Source organism: Dromiciops gliroides, chromosome 4 (genome assembly GCF_019393635.1).
Source record: "Dromiciops gliroides isolate mDroGli1 chromosome 4, mDroGli1.pri, whole genome shotgun sequence".
Taxonomy (NCBI): domain Eukaryota; kingdom Metazoa; phylum Chordata; class Mammalia; order Microbiotheria; family Microbiotheriidae; genus Dromiciops; species Dromiciops gliroides.
This window is the reverse complement of record NC_057864.1, coordinates 4855888-4868845: the sequence shown is the minus strand read 5'-3', so window position 1 is coordinate 4868845 and position 12958 is coordinate 4855888.

The following is a 12958-nucleotide window of genomic DNA, read 5'->3' as shown; positions in this document are numbered from 1 at the left end:
CAACTTGTAACAATGGTGAAAAGGAAAGAAAGAAAAAAGATAACTGAGTAACTGAATTCAAATTTGGCTCTTGCCCCTTACTAGTTAAGTGACTGTAGACAAGTCACTTTAGCACTAACTTATAAAATAAAGATATTAAACCAAATATGCTCTAGTCATAAATCTATAATACTAATATTCAATATTCCATTCTTGCACAAGTAACATTTTTCTTCCATGCCTTTAGGTCATTTCTTATTGTTTTTCCTCAGTCAATCAATAAATATTTTTAAGAATTTATTATGTCCTAGACAATGGGCTAAGCTTTGATTTTAGTTTTATTTCTTTTAATATAATATCTTCAATGTTTTCCTTTCTCCATTTTAGTCAAATTACTTTGAGGTCATTGGAATTTAAGGGAATTGGTTTGAGGCCATTTGGCCTAGAATCATCCTTTCTTTCCACTCTTGTTTCCCTTCCTTTTAACTGTTTTTTAAATTGCTTACAGCATATTTGAATTATTTCCAACCCAATTCACTTAATTAACAAGTTGTCACTGTAAATAAAAAGATGGCTTAGCTCTAGATCAGAAGGTGATTGCTGCAATCTTTGATCCCTTCTGTTTTAAGTGAGTTTCATTGGTAAATACTTGACAGTGAATGAATAATAAAAGGAGCTACTGAAAGTTGCTTAGTAGGGAAAAAAGTATCCCCTTTAAATTAATTCAACTTTAGTATGATCTTTGACTGAACTTAAGCTTTCTTTGCTTCTTCAGTATTAAAATTCAAAACAAACCAAAGCAAACAACAATGGGGATTAAAAAACAAACAAACAAACAAACAAACAAACAAAAAACCCTTCCTCCCTGGAAAGTTTGATAGAGCCTCTTTAAAGTTTTGGGTTAGCCTTGATATTGTCTTCATTGTCATATGAGTGACAAAACATGAACTTATAATTAGCATTAGTACAGAATAAGGCATTCTGGAAAGAACAAGAGACATAGAAAGTACTCATAATTTTTAAAGATGCAGCAAAAGAATTACCTCTCTGTGGAAACCCCTTTTGGTCAATATCAAAACTTCATGGTGAAGGGCAGCTAGGTGGCACAGTAGATAAAGCACCAGCCCTGGAGTCAGGAGGATCTGCGTTCAAATTTGGTCTCAGACACTTGACACTTACTACCTGTGTGACCATATCCCTCATTACCCTGCCAAAAAAAAAAAAGTTCATGTGAGCAGTACTTTTCTCATTTCCATGTTCATACTCTCTAAAGCTTTTTCAAAGGTAAAGAATATGGATGAAAGATTCCAAACAGGGAAAATTGTGAGGAAGAAATTTAACTCTTTATAAATATTTACCAATCATCTACTACATTATTAACTTTATCCTATGTCAAGAAGAGTGTTAGTAATTGAGAGAGATCCAAAGAAATTTGAAATAAATCAAAGTCCCTGTTCTCAGAGGCTTATACTCTAGTTGGAAGATGAGGCACAAATACAGACAATTAAATTCCTTCTCCTTCAATTCCAATTAGTGAATGGTTATGAAAGAGGATCTTTATATAGAAGGACATCTCACCCATCCATGTTCCTCCTCCCCTATCTCTTAAAATGTGCCTCACGTACCTAGAGAATGGACCTCTCCATTGGTACTTGTTTAGGACATATATTCTCCTCTCATTGACTTTGGTAGGATAGCTATCATTATCTGGATGCTGCTATTTACTAGGCTGGGAATGTCTATTCTCAGAAATTATAGGCAGTGATTTATGTTGAGAAAACTGTGCAAGCACAAGGTTATAGTCATACTTTAGTTGGAAAATCACTGGCTGAGGACAGCAGGTAGTTCATGAAATCATCATGAACTACTGTGGTAAAAAACAGGAGTTTTAGCTGAATCACTTGAGAGTTAAGTGCATGCTACTAAAGCGGGTTTTGAAGGACTGCCCTTTTGGGGAGGAACAGTGGTGACTGCTGCCCAGAGAGCATGACCAAGCACGCAGTACTTCCAGGACACCAACTTAAAATTGAGAGTGAGAACTGAAACTCTGCACTCTGTCTCAGACACTCTGGCTTCTCAGTTTAGCAGTGATGGCACCTTTTGGTGATCGGCTCAGGTTCTCAGCCTGGCAGGATGTTTTGGGATTCGGTGAGTTTTATAAAAGAATATAGACTAAGCTTAGATCTAAGATTATTCATTCATATTTCTACTTTCCTATTTCCCTAATTGGTATCACCTGTTTGTTGTCTAAACAATAAAGGCTAATCCCTCACTGATTAAAGCTCAGAGGCTTCTTTTCTTAGTGGTCTGGGAGATATAGAAGGGAAAAGTTAAAAGGGGAATTTAATGATCTTATATCCAATTTGAAATCTCACACTACCTAACTTCTCTAGAAGTATATGAAGTTGGGGTGTGGATGCTGATTTCTTAGGTAGTGATTCTGAAATCCATCCTTCTAGAATTGAAAGGAAAACCATTCCTCATAGTGCCAGTATTGGGGTTTCTATATTGATTGACGGCTATTGTGTGAGAGGCACTATGAGCACCAACATGGCAAAATGAATAGAGAGTTTACCTGGGAGTCAGGAAGACTTGGATTCAAATTTTAAATCAGACACATAGGCTGATTGAAATTGTTTTGCATCTCATTGCCTCAGGTAACTCTCTGACACTATAGCTTTCAGAGAAGTTACAGACTGGCATTTTGAGAGGTTCCTCACTAGGAGTGTCTCAGGCAAATGAAATCACAGGCCTAGTGAAGAAGAAGATGATGGTGGTGGTGGTGATGATGATAAAGAAGAAAAAGAAGAATTCAATGATAAACAATCAAATTTAAATAGATAGATGCTAGATAGATATATAAATGGATTCTGAGAGAGAGAGAGAGAGAGAGAGAGAGAGAGAGAGAGAGAGAGAGAGAGAGAGAGAGAGAGTTTGAGCAGGATAGTATGTTGGTGGCAAGTTTTCAACTGGAAAATTAGCCTCAGATTTAAATGATCTCTCCACTTTCCTTTACATTCCACCTTGAGACCAAAGGTAAATCAGCGGTGAATTCAGATTCAGACTTGTCACCTCTCAGGTGAGGCTATACATATGATCCCTAAGTTCTAAGTCTGCCTCTTATGTATATGCATGTGCCCCCATGCATACAATGGTTACAATAGGACTAAAGATTAAATTTCACAGGAACTTCAGAGGTCATTTCATCCAAACTTTTTCTTTAAAAATTAGTAAACTGAGACTCAGAGTGATTAAGTGACTACTACCAATTAATGTGAGCATGAATAAGTAGCTGAAATACTATCTGAAGTCATTTATAGACTAAATGCATGAAGGAATGATTGGAAAAAATCAAATATTTCCCATGTGTCACAATCTGTGCTAAGCAAGAGGGAGAGAGAAACAACAAAAAAATAGACTCTACACTAAAAAGAATGTACATTTTAAGAGAAGAAGATGTCACATAAAGTGGAACTAGAATTTGGAAAGGAGGTACAGGCTGGGGAAGAGGGCTTGGAAAAGGCAGAAAAATGAAATAATTCTTGAAGCCACATTTTGACTTAGAAAATAAACAACTACCACCATTTCTGTTGTATCATAGTTTCTTATTTTTGTCTAATCTTCACTACTTTCATATTAATCTGGGTCAGTTCTCAGTAGGGAGTTTCAGAGGTTAGAGTGGGAAGAATTTGACATGGCAGTTGTAATAGACTACTTACAGGAAAACTAAGGAGAAACTTCACCTATCTATTTCCAGGGTACAAGAGAAGAATCTATATTACATAAAATGAGGAGAGATGTGTTCAGTCATCATGATCTGGAAGGGGCCATCCATGTCTTTGCTCCACCATGCTTCTTTATATCAGAGTCTAGTGTCCTGTACATACTAAGCACTTAAAATCCTTATTGAGTTGATTGACTTAGAAATGAATAATTGCATTGTATCTTATTGTGGCACATTATAGAAGTCAGATTTATTCTGGGCAAACCAGGGCTTGCAAAGGTCTTGTCCATAAAGCTTGATGGGCGATAGCAATTCTTTGCACAGAGATAAGACCAAAAACTTGTTCCGGTTATTTTTTTTTCCCATTGAAATACACAGATAATTGAAGAAAACCTTACCTTTGAACTTAGAAGGATTAAAATGAGTGGTTCTATAATGTCTGAAGTTGCAGATTTAGTGTGAGATTCCAGATTATCCTAGAAGTTTGACAAAGTTTTCTTGGTTATTCAAATATATATATATATATATATATATATATATATATATATATATATATATATATATATATATATATATATATATATTTAGTATTTTTCCCAAGTTACATGTTAAACAACAACAACAAAAAAAAAAACAAAAACAAAAACAACAACAACAAAAATTGTTTTTCACATTATTTTTTTGGTGAGGCATTTGAGGTTAAGTAACTTGCCCAGGGTCACACAGCTAGTAAGTGTTAAGTGTCTGAGGCTGGATTTGAACTCAGGTCCTCCTGACTCCAGGGCAGGTATCTGTACTCAGATACTATCACTTCTTTCACTGTTGATGGTTTTCATTTTTCATACATCCTTCTGTTAGCATCCTGCTCATCATTTCTTTTACAATTACTATTGCTAACTAAATTACCCTTCATCCTATTCCCTCTTCTTGATATTTACTCTATTTTCTATCTTCTTTCACCCTATCCTTCCTCAAAAGTATTTTGCTTTTCACTGTCCCCTACAAGACTCTGCACTCCCTTGCTTCACCTCTCTCCCTTTATCCCCTTAGCCTCCCACTTTCCCTCAGGGCAAAAATATTACTATAGCCACTTGAGTGTTTATATTATTCCCTCTTTGAGTGAATTTTGATGAGAGTAAGGATCATTCACTCCCCTGCTCCTTCCCCATCTTCCCCTCCAGTCCATAAGCTTTTTTCTTGTTTCTTTTATGTAATCTACTTTACCACATTCCACCTCTCCCTTTCCCTTTCTTCCAGTGCATTGCTTTTAACCCTTAACTTTATTTTGAAGATGTCATCATGGGTCATCTAGGTGACACAGTGGACAAATCAACAGCCCTGGAGCCAGGAGGGCTCAAGCCCATATCTGGCCCCAGACATAAGCCACCCCACCATGCCTGCCCCACAAAAGACAAGGATAAACAAAAATTAAGTGCCTTACATATATCACCCCTTCATATTCAATTTACACCTGTGTGGAGCAGCTAGGTGGGGCAGTGATTAAAGCATCAGCCCTGGAATCAGGAAAACCTGAGTTCAAATCCAGCCTCAGAAACTTGACATTTACTAGCTGTGTGACCCTGGGCAATTCAGTTAACCCTCATTGCCCCCCCCCCCAAATATTCATACCTGTGCCCTCTAAGTATATTCTTTTCAGCTTCCCTAATATTGAGAAAGTTCTTATGAGTTAGAAGTATTATCTTCCCATGTAGGAATGTAAACAGTTTAACCTTTTATTATCCCTTATGGTTTCTTTTTCCTGTTTATCTTTTTATGCTTCTGTAGGATCCTGTATTTGAAAGTCACATTTTCTGTTCAGTTCAGGTCTTTTCATCACAAATGCCTGAAAGTCAACTTTTGTATTGAAGTCCCATTTTTCACCCTGAAAGATTATATTGTTTTGCTGGGTAGGTGATTTTTGCTTGTAGTCCCAGTTCCTTTGCCCTTTGGAATATCATATCACATGCACTCCAGTACTTTAATGGAGAAGCTGCTAGATCTTGTGTTATCTTGACTGTGGCTCCACAGTATTTTAATTCTTTCTTTCTAGCTACTTGCAATATTTCCTCCTTGACCTGGTATCTCTGGAATTAGGCTATAATATTGTGGGAAGTTTTTCTTTTGGGAACTCTTTCTGGAGGTTATTGGTGGGTTCTTTCAATTTCTATTTTAGCTTCTGCTCCTATAATATCAGGGAAATTTTCCCTGATAATTTCTTGTAAGATAATGTCTAAGCTCTTTTTTGTCATAGTTTTAAGGTAGTCTAATGATTTTAAAATTATGTTTCCTGGATCTATTTTCCAGGTCAGCTGTTTTTCCAAGGAGATGATTCATACTGTCCTCTACTTTTTATTCATTTGGATTTACTTTAGTGTGTCTTGATTTCTCATGAAGTCATTAGCTTCTACTTGCTCTATCCTAATTCTTAAACTATGATTTTCTTCAGGGAGCTTTTGTGCCTTGTTTTCCATTTGTCCAGTCATGCTTTTCAAGCTGTTGACTTATTTTCATGACCCTCCTGTATCACTCTCATTTCTCTTTCCATTTTATCCTGTATGTCTTTAACATTTCCCTCTATTTCTCTTACTTTATATTCAAAGTCCTTTTTGAGTGCCTCTGTGGCCTGAGAACAATTTATATTTTTCATGGAAACTTTGGATGTAAGAGCTTTGACTTTTATTTTCTCCTGAGGGTTTATTTTGAACTACCTTGCCACGAAAGAAACTTTTGATAGTCTGCTGAGTTCTTGTCCTGCTCATCTTGCTGGCCTAGTTTTTGTCTTTTACCTCTTTCTTAATGTGAACTGCTACTTCCAGGATGCACTTTCCCAAGTTACAGAGGGGCCCAGGTAGTACTATTTAATGAAAAGCTCATTCTCAGACTGCCTGGCCTGTAAGTATTCACAGGCCTGTTTACTCTTTAACCTGGAAGCAGAAATCTAATTGAAATCTGAATCACTGTGGTTGGAATCTTGGTGTCCCTGTGCTCTTCCCTCACTGGATTGTTGCTGCTTGATTTTGCCTACTGTTTCAGAATATGGGTGCTCCACCTTAGCTCCAGCAGAGACTGTGGATATTTCTCCCTGGCCAACCACTAGATCCCCTCAATGGTCCATGATCCTAGTTTCAGAAGTAGCCACTGACGCTGATGATTCAGAGGCTCTGAAGGTACAGGCTGCCTGGGGTCAGATCTATGCCACACACTGTGCTCCTCTCTCAGCCCACTTCCACAGATCTTCCATGTTGCCCTTTTAATAAGTCTTTGGATTGAAAAAATGGTCTGCCTCTGTTCTTTTATGTGTTCTGCTGCTCCAATAATTGTCTTATGGAATTATTTTGAAGTTATGTGGATGGTTTATGTCATGAGGAAAGGGTCACAGCCTTTCCTCTGCCATCTGGGTTCTGCCCCTTTTCTTGTGTAAGGAGCTAAAATTTTAGCTAGTTTGTCTAAAATATCTAATGAGTAGTCGCCACTAAATTATAAGCTTTAACAAGAGTTTAGACTTTTAAGTATTTATTAAGGAGAATAAGAATTTGGTGAAGAGAAAGAGAAAGTCCTAGATTCATCTATCTATTAAAGGGGGAGCACATTTCTAGCTCCACTCTCCACCAGTGTCCTGAGGAAAAAGAGTGAGAGAGCCAGGCTCACCCCATCTTCCTCTCACAAGCAAACATCACTTCCTGATGCCAAAGAAAAGCTCCATCAACTTGCCCTCAGAGGCCTTCTCCTCATGGTGGAGCTTTCCTACAGTAAGTCTCCAGCAGGTGGCTTCATTCCAATCATTACACTTGGATATTAGTAGCTATTTTTTCTTAAATATTTATTTACTTAACTATTAGAATATGCTGAACAAAATTAAAGGCATTATCAAAACACATGGATCTGATAGGCTTCCATATGAAAGATGATTTCCCCTGCTCTTCTTGGCATCAGAAGTTAGAAACAGAAACACATGGAAAAAGATTCAGAGAGGAAGATTTTGAGTGGATCTAAATAGTAATGTCATGAAAAACAATTATACTGAAATAAACTCCCTTGGGATACAGGAGAGTCTTTTCCACCTGAGGCTTTCATGGGATGAAATCCTAGTTACTTATTGGGGATGTTAGGAAGAGTAGTGGATTATTGATGAGGTATACAATTTGATTCTTCCCATGGATCACTGCATTGTCATGGTGGAGAGGCTTGTGTAGCTCAATGAAACTATGAGCTACACTGTGCAAGGTTATTGAAGACAGAAAGGTAAAAGTAGAGGATTCAGACAAAATATGGTTTACTGGAAAAGAGAATTGAAAAAAACCCACAAGTATAATTGCCAACAAAATTCTGTGGACAGCATTAAAATGATAACACATGTGACTTCAGGAGATTGCCTCTCAGGACAGAAGGTGTCTGACATATTACTGGGGAAGGGTAGAGTATAACAAGTACTAATGAAGCAACTGGGAGAAAGCTAAAAAGAAGCCCATCTGTGGATTTCTCTGGTGAAGAAAGGAAAGTAGAATGCTATAAAGATCAATTGATAAATGGTCAAATAATATGAATAGGCAGTTTTCCAATGATGAAATCAAAGCAATTCATAGTCATGTAAAAATGTCATTATTTAATATTATTCCTACCAGGTTGGCTAAAATAATTGAAAAGGAAAGCATCAAATTTTGGAGGGTATGTGGAAAAATCAGCATAATAATTCAGTTTTGGTAGGATTGTGTGTGAACTGATCTAGTCATTTAGGAGAGCAATCTGAAATTATGTCCAAAGATTTACTAAACTACGTATGATCCAGAAATACTGTTAATAGGGCTATTTCCAAAGATGATTAGGGGAAATGGAAAATAACCTATATGTCCTAAAATGTTTATAGCAGTTCTCTTTGTTGTGACAAATAACTAGAATTTTCAGGGATGCCTCTCAAGTGCAGAATAAATGAAAAAAATGTGGTATATGATTGTGATGGAATACTACTGTGCTCAAAGAAATAATGAGCTCAATGAAATTAGAAAAAATAGGAAGACTAACATGAAATAATAGAAAGTGAAATGAGCAGATCCAGAGGTGGAGCCAAGATGCCAGAGAGAAGACAGCAAGATGCCTGAGTTCTCCTTAGGTTCCCTCAAAAAGAATATTAAATCAAGCCTTCTCAAACTACAGAACCCAAAAAAAAGCAGAGAGACACAATATTCCAGCCTGAGACATTATAAAAGCCTTCAGGAAAGGTCAGTCTCACTCAGGCTTGACTTGGTGGGCTGTTAGCACAGCAGGCCAGTGGTGAGATGCACCAGCACCAGCTGAGAGGGCAAGCTGCCAGCTAGGGGGCAACCAACAGGATGGGCATGGCTGGGCCTGGCCATCCCAGCACCCGCCTGGAGCAAGCATAAGGGGCAAGCACAGGGTAGTTAGAAATGCAAAAGCCAGAGACCTCAGAGTAGAAAGCCAGTGACACAGCCCCTATCTCCCAGCAGAAGAAGCTTGAAGCAGTGGCCCTGGTGCCCAAAGAGCAGACATCAACTTGAAAAAAAAAATAATAAGCTGCAATGCAACAATGCCTTAAAAATTCAAATTAGGCAGTTGGAAGCTAATGACTCCATGAAACACCAGGAATCAGGCAAACAGAATCAAAAGAATGAAAAAAAATAGAAGAAAACATGAAATACTTCATTGGAAAGACAACTGACCTGGAAAACAGATCCAGGAGAGGCAATTTGAGAATTATTGGACTTCCTGAAAGCCATGATAAGAAAAGGAGCCTAGACACCATATTCCAGGAAATTATCAAGGAGAATTGCCCTGATATTATAGAATTAGAGGATAAAATCATCATTGAAAGAATCCAAAAATCACCTCCTGAACGAGACCCCAAAAGTAAAACTCCAAGGCATATTATAGCCAAATTCCAGAATTATCAGGTGAAGGAGAAAATACTCCAAGCAGCCAGAAAGAAGCAATTTAAATATCATGAAGACACAGTCAGGATTGTGCTGCTTCAACATTAAAGGATCATGAGGCTTAGAATATTCTGGAATGCAAAGGAGCTTGTATTGCAGCCAACAATCTATTACCCAGCAAAACTGAGCATTCTCTTTCAGGAGAAAAGATGGACATTCAATTAAATAGGGGACATTCAAGGTTTCTAGATGAAAAGACTAGAACTGAATAGAAAATTCTATCTTAACATACAAGACTCAAGAGTTTAAAAAGGTAAACTGGGGGAAAAAAGTTATTCAGTAAGGATAACTATTTACATTCCTAAATGGAAAAAAAACTCTTAAAGACTGTATATACATACATTTATACAGACAGAAGGATTTACACACAGAGGGTATAAATACAAATTGTTTTTGATGTGATGATATAAAGGAAATTAAGGGGTTAAAAAGAGGTTTATGGGGTAAAGGGTAAAGGGGAGGTGGAATGGGGTGAATTACATCATATGAAGAGGTGCAAAAATCCTATTACAATAGAGGGAAAGAAGGTAGCGATGAACATTGTTTCAACCTTACTCTCACTAGACTTGATTCAAAGAGGGAATAACATATACATTCATTTGGATAAAGGAACAGCATATGCTTTAGGAAAACAAAAGTGAATGGGGAAAAGCAGGGGACTGATGGAAGGGAGGGCAAAAGCAGGGGAGAAAAGGGTAAAGAAAAGGAAGGGTGCTGATAAAACAGAAGATCCATTCAGGGAAGCAGGGGTAAGAAGCAAAATGTTGGTGAGGAGGAATAGGGGGAAATAAGGGGGAAAAAGAACAAAGCGGGCAAATAGAATGTAGGGAAATAGACAACTAGTAATTATAACTGTGAAAGTGAATGGGATGAACTCTGCCACAAAAAGGAAGCTAATTTCAGAGTGCATTAAAAACCAGAATCCTACAACATGCTGTTTGTAAGAAACACATTTAAAGTAGAGTGATACACACAGAGTGAAGGTAAAAGGTTGGAGCATAATATATTATGTTTCAGCTGAAGTAAAAAAAAAAAAAAGCAGGGGTAGCAGTCCTTATCTCAGACAAAGCAAAGGCAAAAATCAATCTAATCAAAAGATATTAGGAAGGAAATAACATCTTGCTAAAACTTACTATACATAATGAAGTAATATCAATGAGAAACATGTATGCACCAAGTGGTATAACATCCCAATTCTTGAGGAGAAGTTAAATGAGTTACAAGACAGAATAGATAGCAAAACTATACTAGTGGGGAATCTGAATCTTCCCCTCTCAGAATTAGATAAATCTAGCCACAAAATAATTAAGAAAGAAGTTAAAGATTTGACTAGAATGTTAGAAAAGTTTCATAAGGTAGATGTCTGGAGAAAACTGAATAGGGATAGCAAGAACTATACTTTTTTTTTCAGAAGTACATGGCACATATTCAAAAATTGACCATTTATGAGGGCACAAAACACTCATAGTCAAATGTAGAAAGGCAGAAATAGTAAATACTTCCTTCTCAAATCATTATGCAAATATATATATATATATATATATATATATATATATATATATATATATATATATATATATATATATATAAAGAGGCATGGAAAGGCAGACTGAAACTTAATTGTAACCTAAACAATTTCATTCTAAAGAATGAGTTAAACAACAAATCATAGAAATAATCAATAACTTCATCCAAGAGAATGACAATAATTAGAAAACATACCAAAATCTATGGGTTGCAGCCAAAGTAGTGCTTAGGGGAAATTTTATATGTCTAACTGCTTACATCAATAAAAAAGAGAAAGAGGAGATCAATGAATTGGGCATGCAACTTAAAAAGCTAGAAAAAGAACAAAATAAAAATCCCCAATTAAATACTAAATTAGAAATCCCCAAAATTAAATTATATTAAAATTAGAGAAAGTAATAAAATTGCAAGCAAAAAACTATTGAATTAATCAATTAAAACTAAGAGCTGGTTTTATGAGAAAACCAATAAAATAGATAAACCATTTGTCAATTTGATTAAAAAAAAGAAAGAAGAAAACCAAATTACCAGTATCCAAAATGAAAGGGGTGAATTAACCAGGAATGAAGTGGAAATTAAAATAATAATTAGGAACTATTTTGCCCAACTGTATGCCAATAAATTTGGCAATCTAAATGAAATGGATAAATATTTACAAAAATAAAAGCTGCCCTGATTAACTGAAGAGGAAATAAAATCCTTAAATAAGCTCATATTAGAAAAATAATTTGAATAAGCCATTAATGAACTCCCTAAGGAAAAAAAAAATCTCCAGGTCCATATGTGTTTACAAGTGAATTGTACCAAACATTTAAAGAACAATCAATTCCAATATTATTCAAATAATTTGGAAAAATAAGTGAAGAAGGAATTCTACCAAATTCATTTTATGACACAAAAATGGTCATGATACCAAAACCAGGCAGAGCAAAAACAGAGAAAGAAAATTATTGATGAATTTCCCTAATGAATATTGATGCTAAAATCTTAAATAAGATGTTAGCAAGATTATAGCAAGTAATCACCAGGATATTACACTATGACCAGCTGGGATTTATAACAGGAATGCAGGGCTGGTTCAACATTAGGAAAACTATTAACATAATCAACCATATCAATAATAAAACTAACCAAAATCATATGAATATCTGAATGGATGAATAGAAAGCTTTTGACAAATTACAGCACCCATTCCTAATAAAAAAAAAAAAAAAAACAACACTAGAGAGCTTAGGCATAGATGGTGCTTTCCTTAAAATAATAAGCAGTATCTACCTAAAACCATCAACAAGTATTATATGTAATGGAGATAAGTTAGAGGCATTCCCAATAAGATCAAGGGTGAAACAGGGATGTCCATTATCACCCATATTATTTAATATTGTACTATAAATGTTAGTTTTAGCAATCAGAGAAGAAAAAGAAATTAAATGAATTAGAATAGGCAAGGAGGAAACAAAACTATCACTCTTTGCAGATGATATGATGGTATACTTAGATAATCCTAGAGAAGCAACTCAAAATATTACTTGAAAAAATTAACACCTTTAGCAAAGTAGCAGGATCTAAAATACATACACATAAATCATCAGCATTTCTATACACGACCAACAAAGTGCAGCAGCAAGATATAGAAAGGGAAATTCCATTTAAAGTAATGGTTGACAATATAAAATCCTTGGGAGTCTACTTGCAAAGACAAAGCAAGGAACTCTATGAACATAACTACAAAACACTTTTCACATGAAACAAATAAGATCTAAATAATTGGAAAGGTATCAAT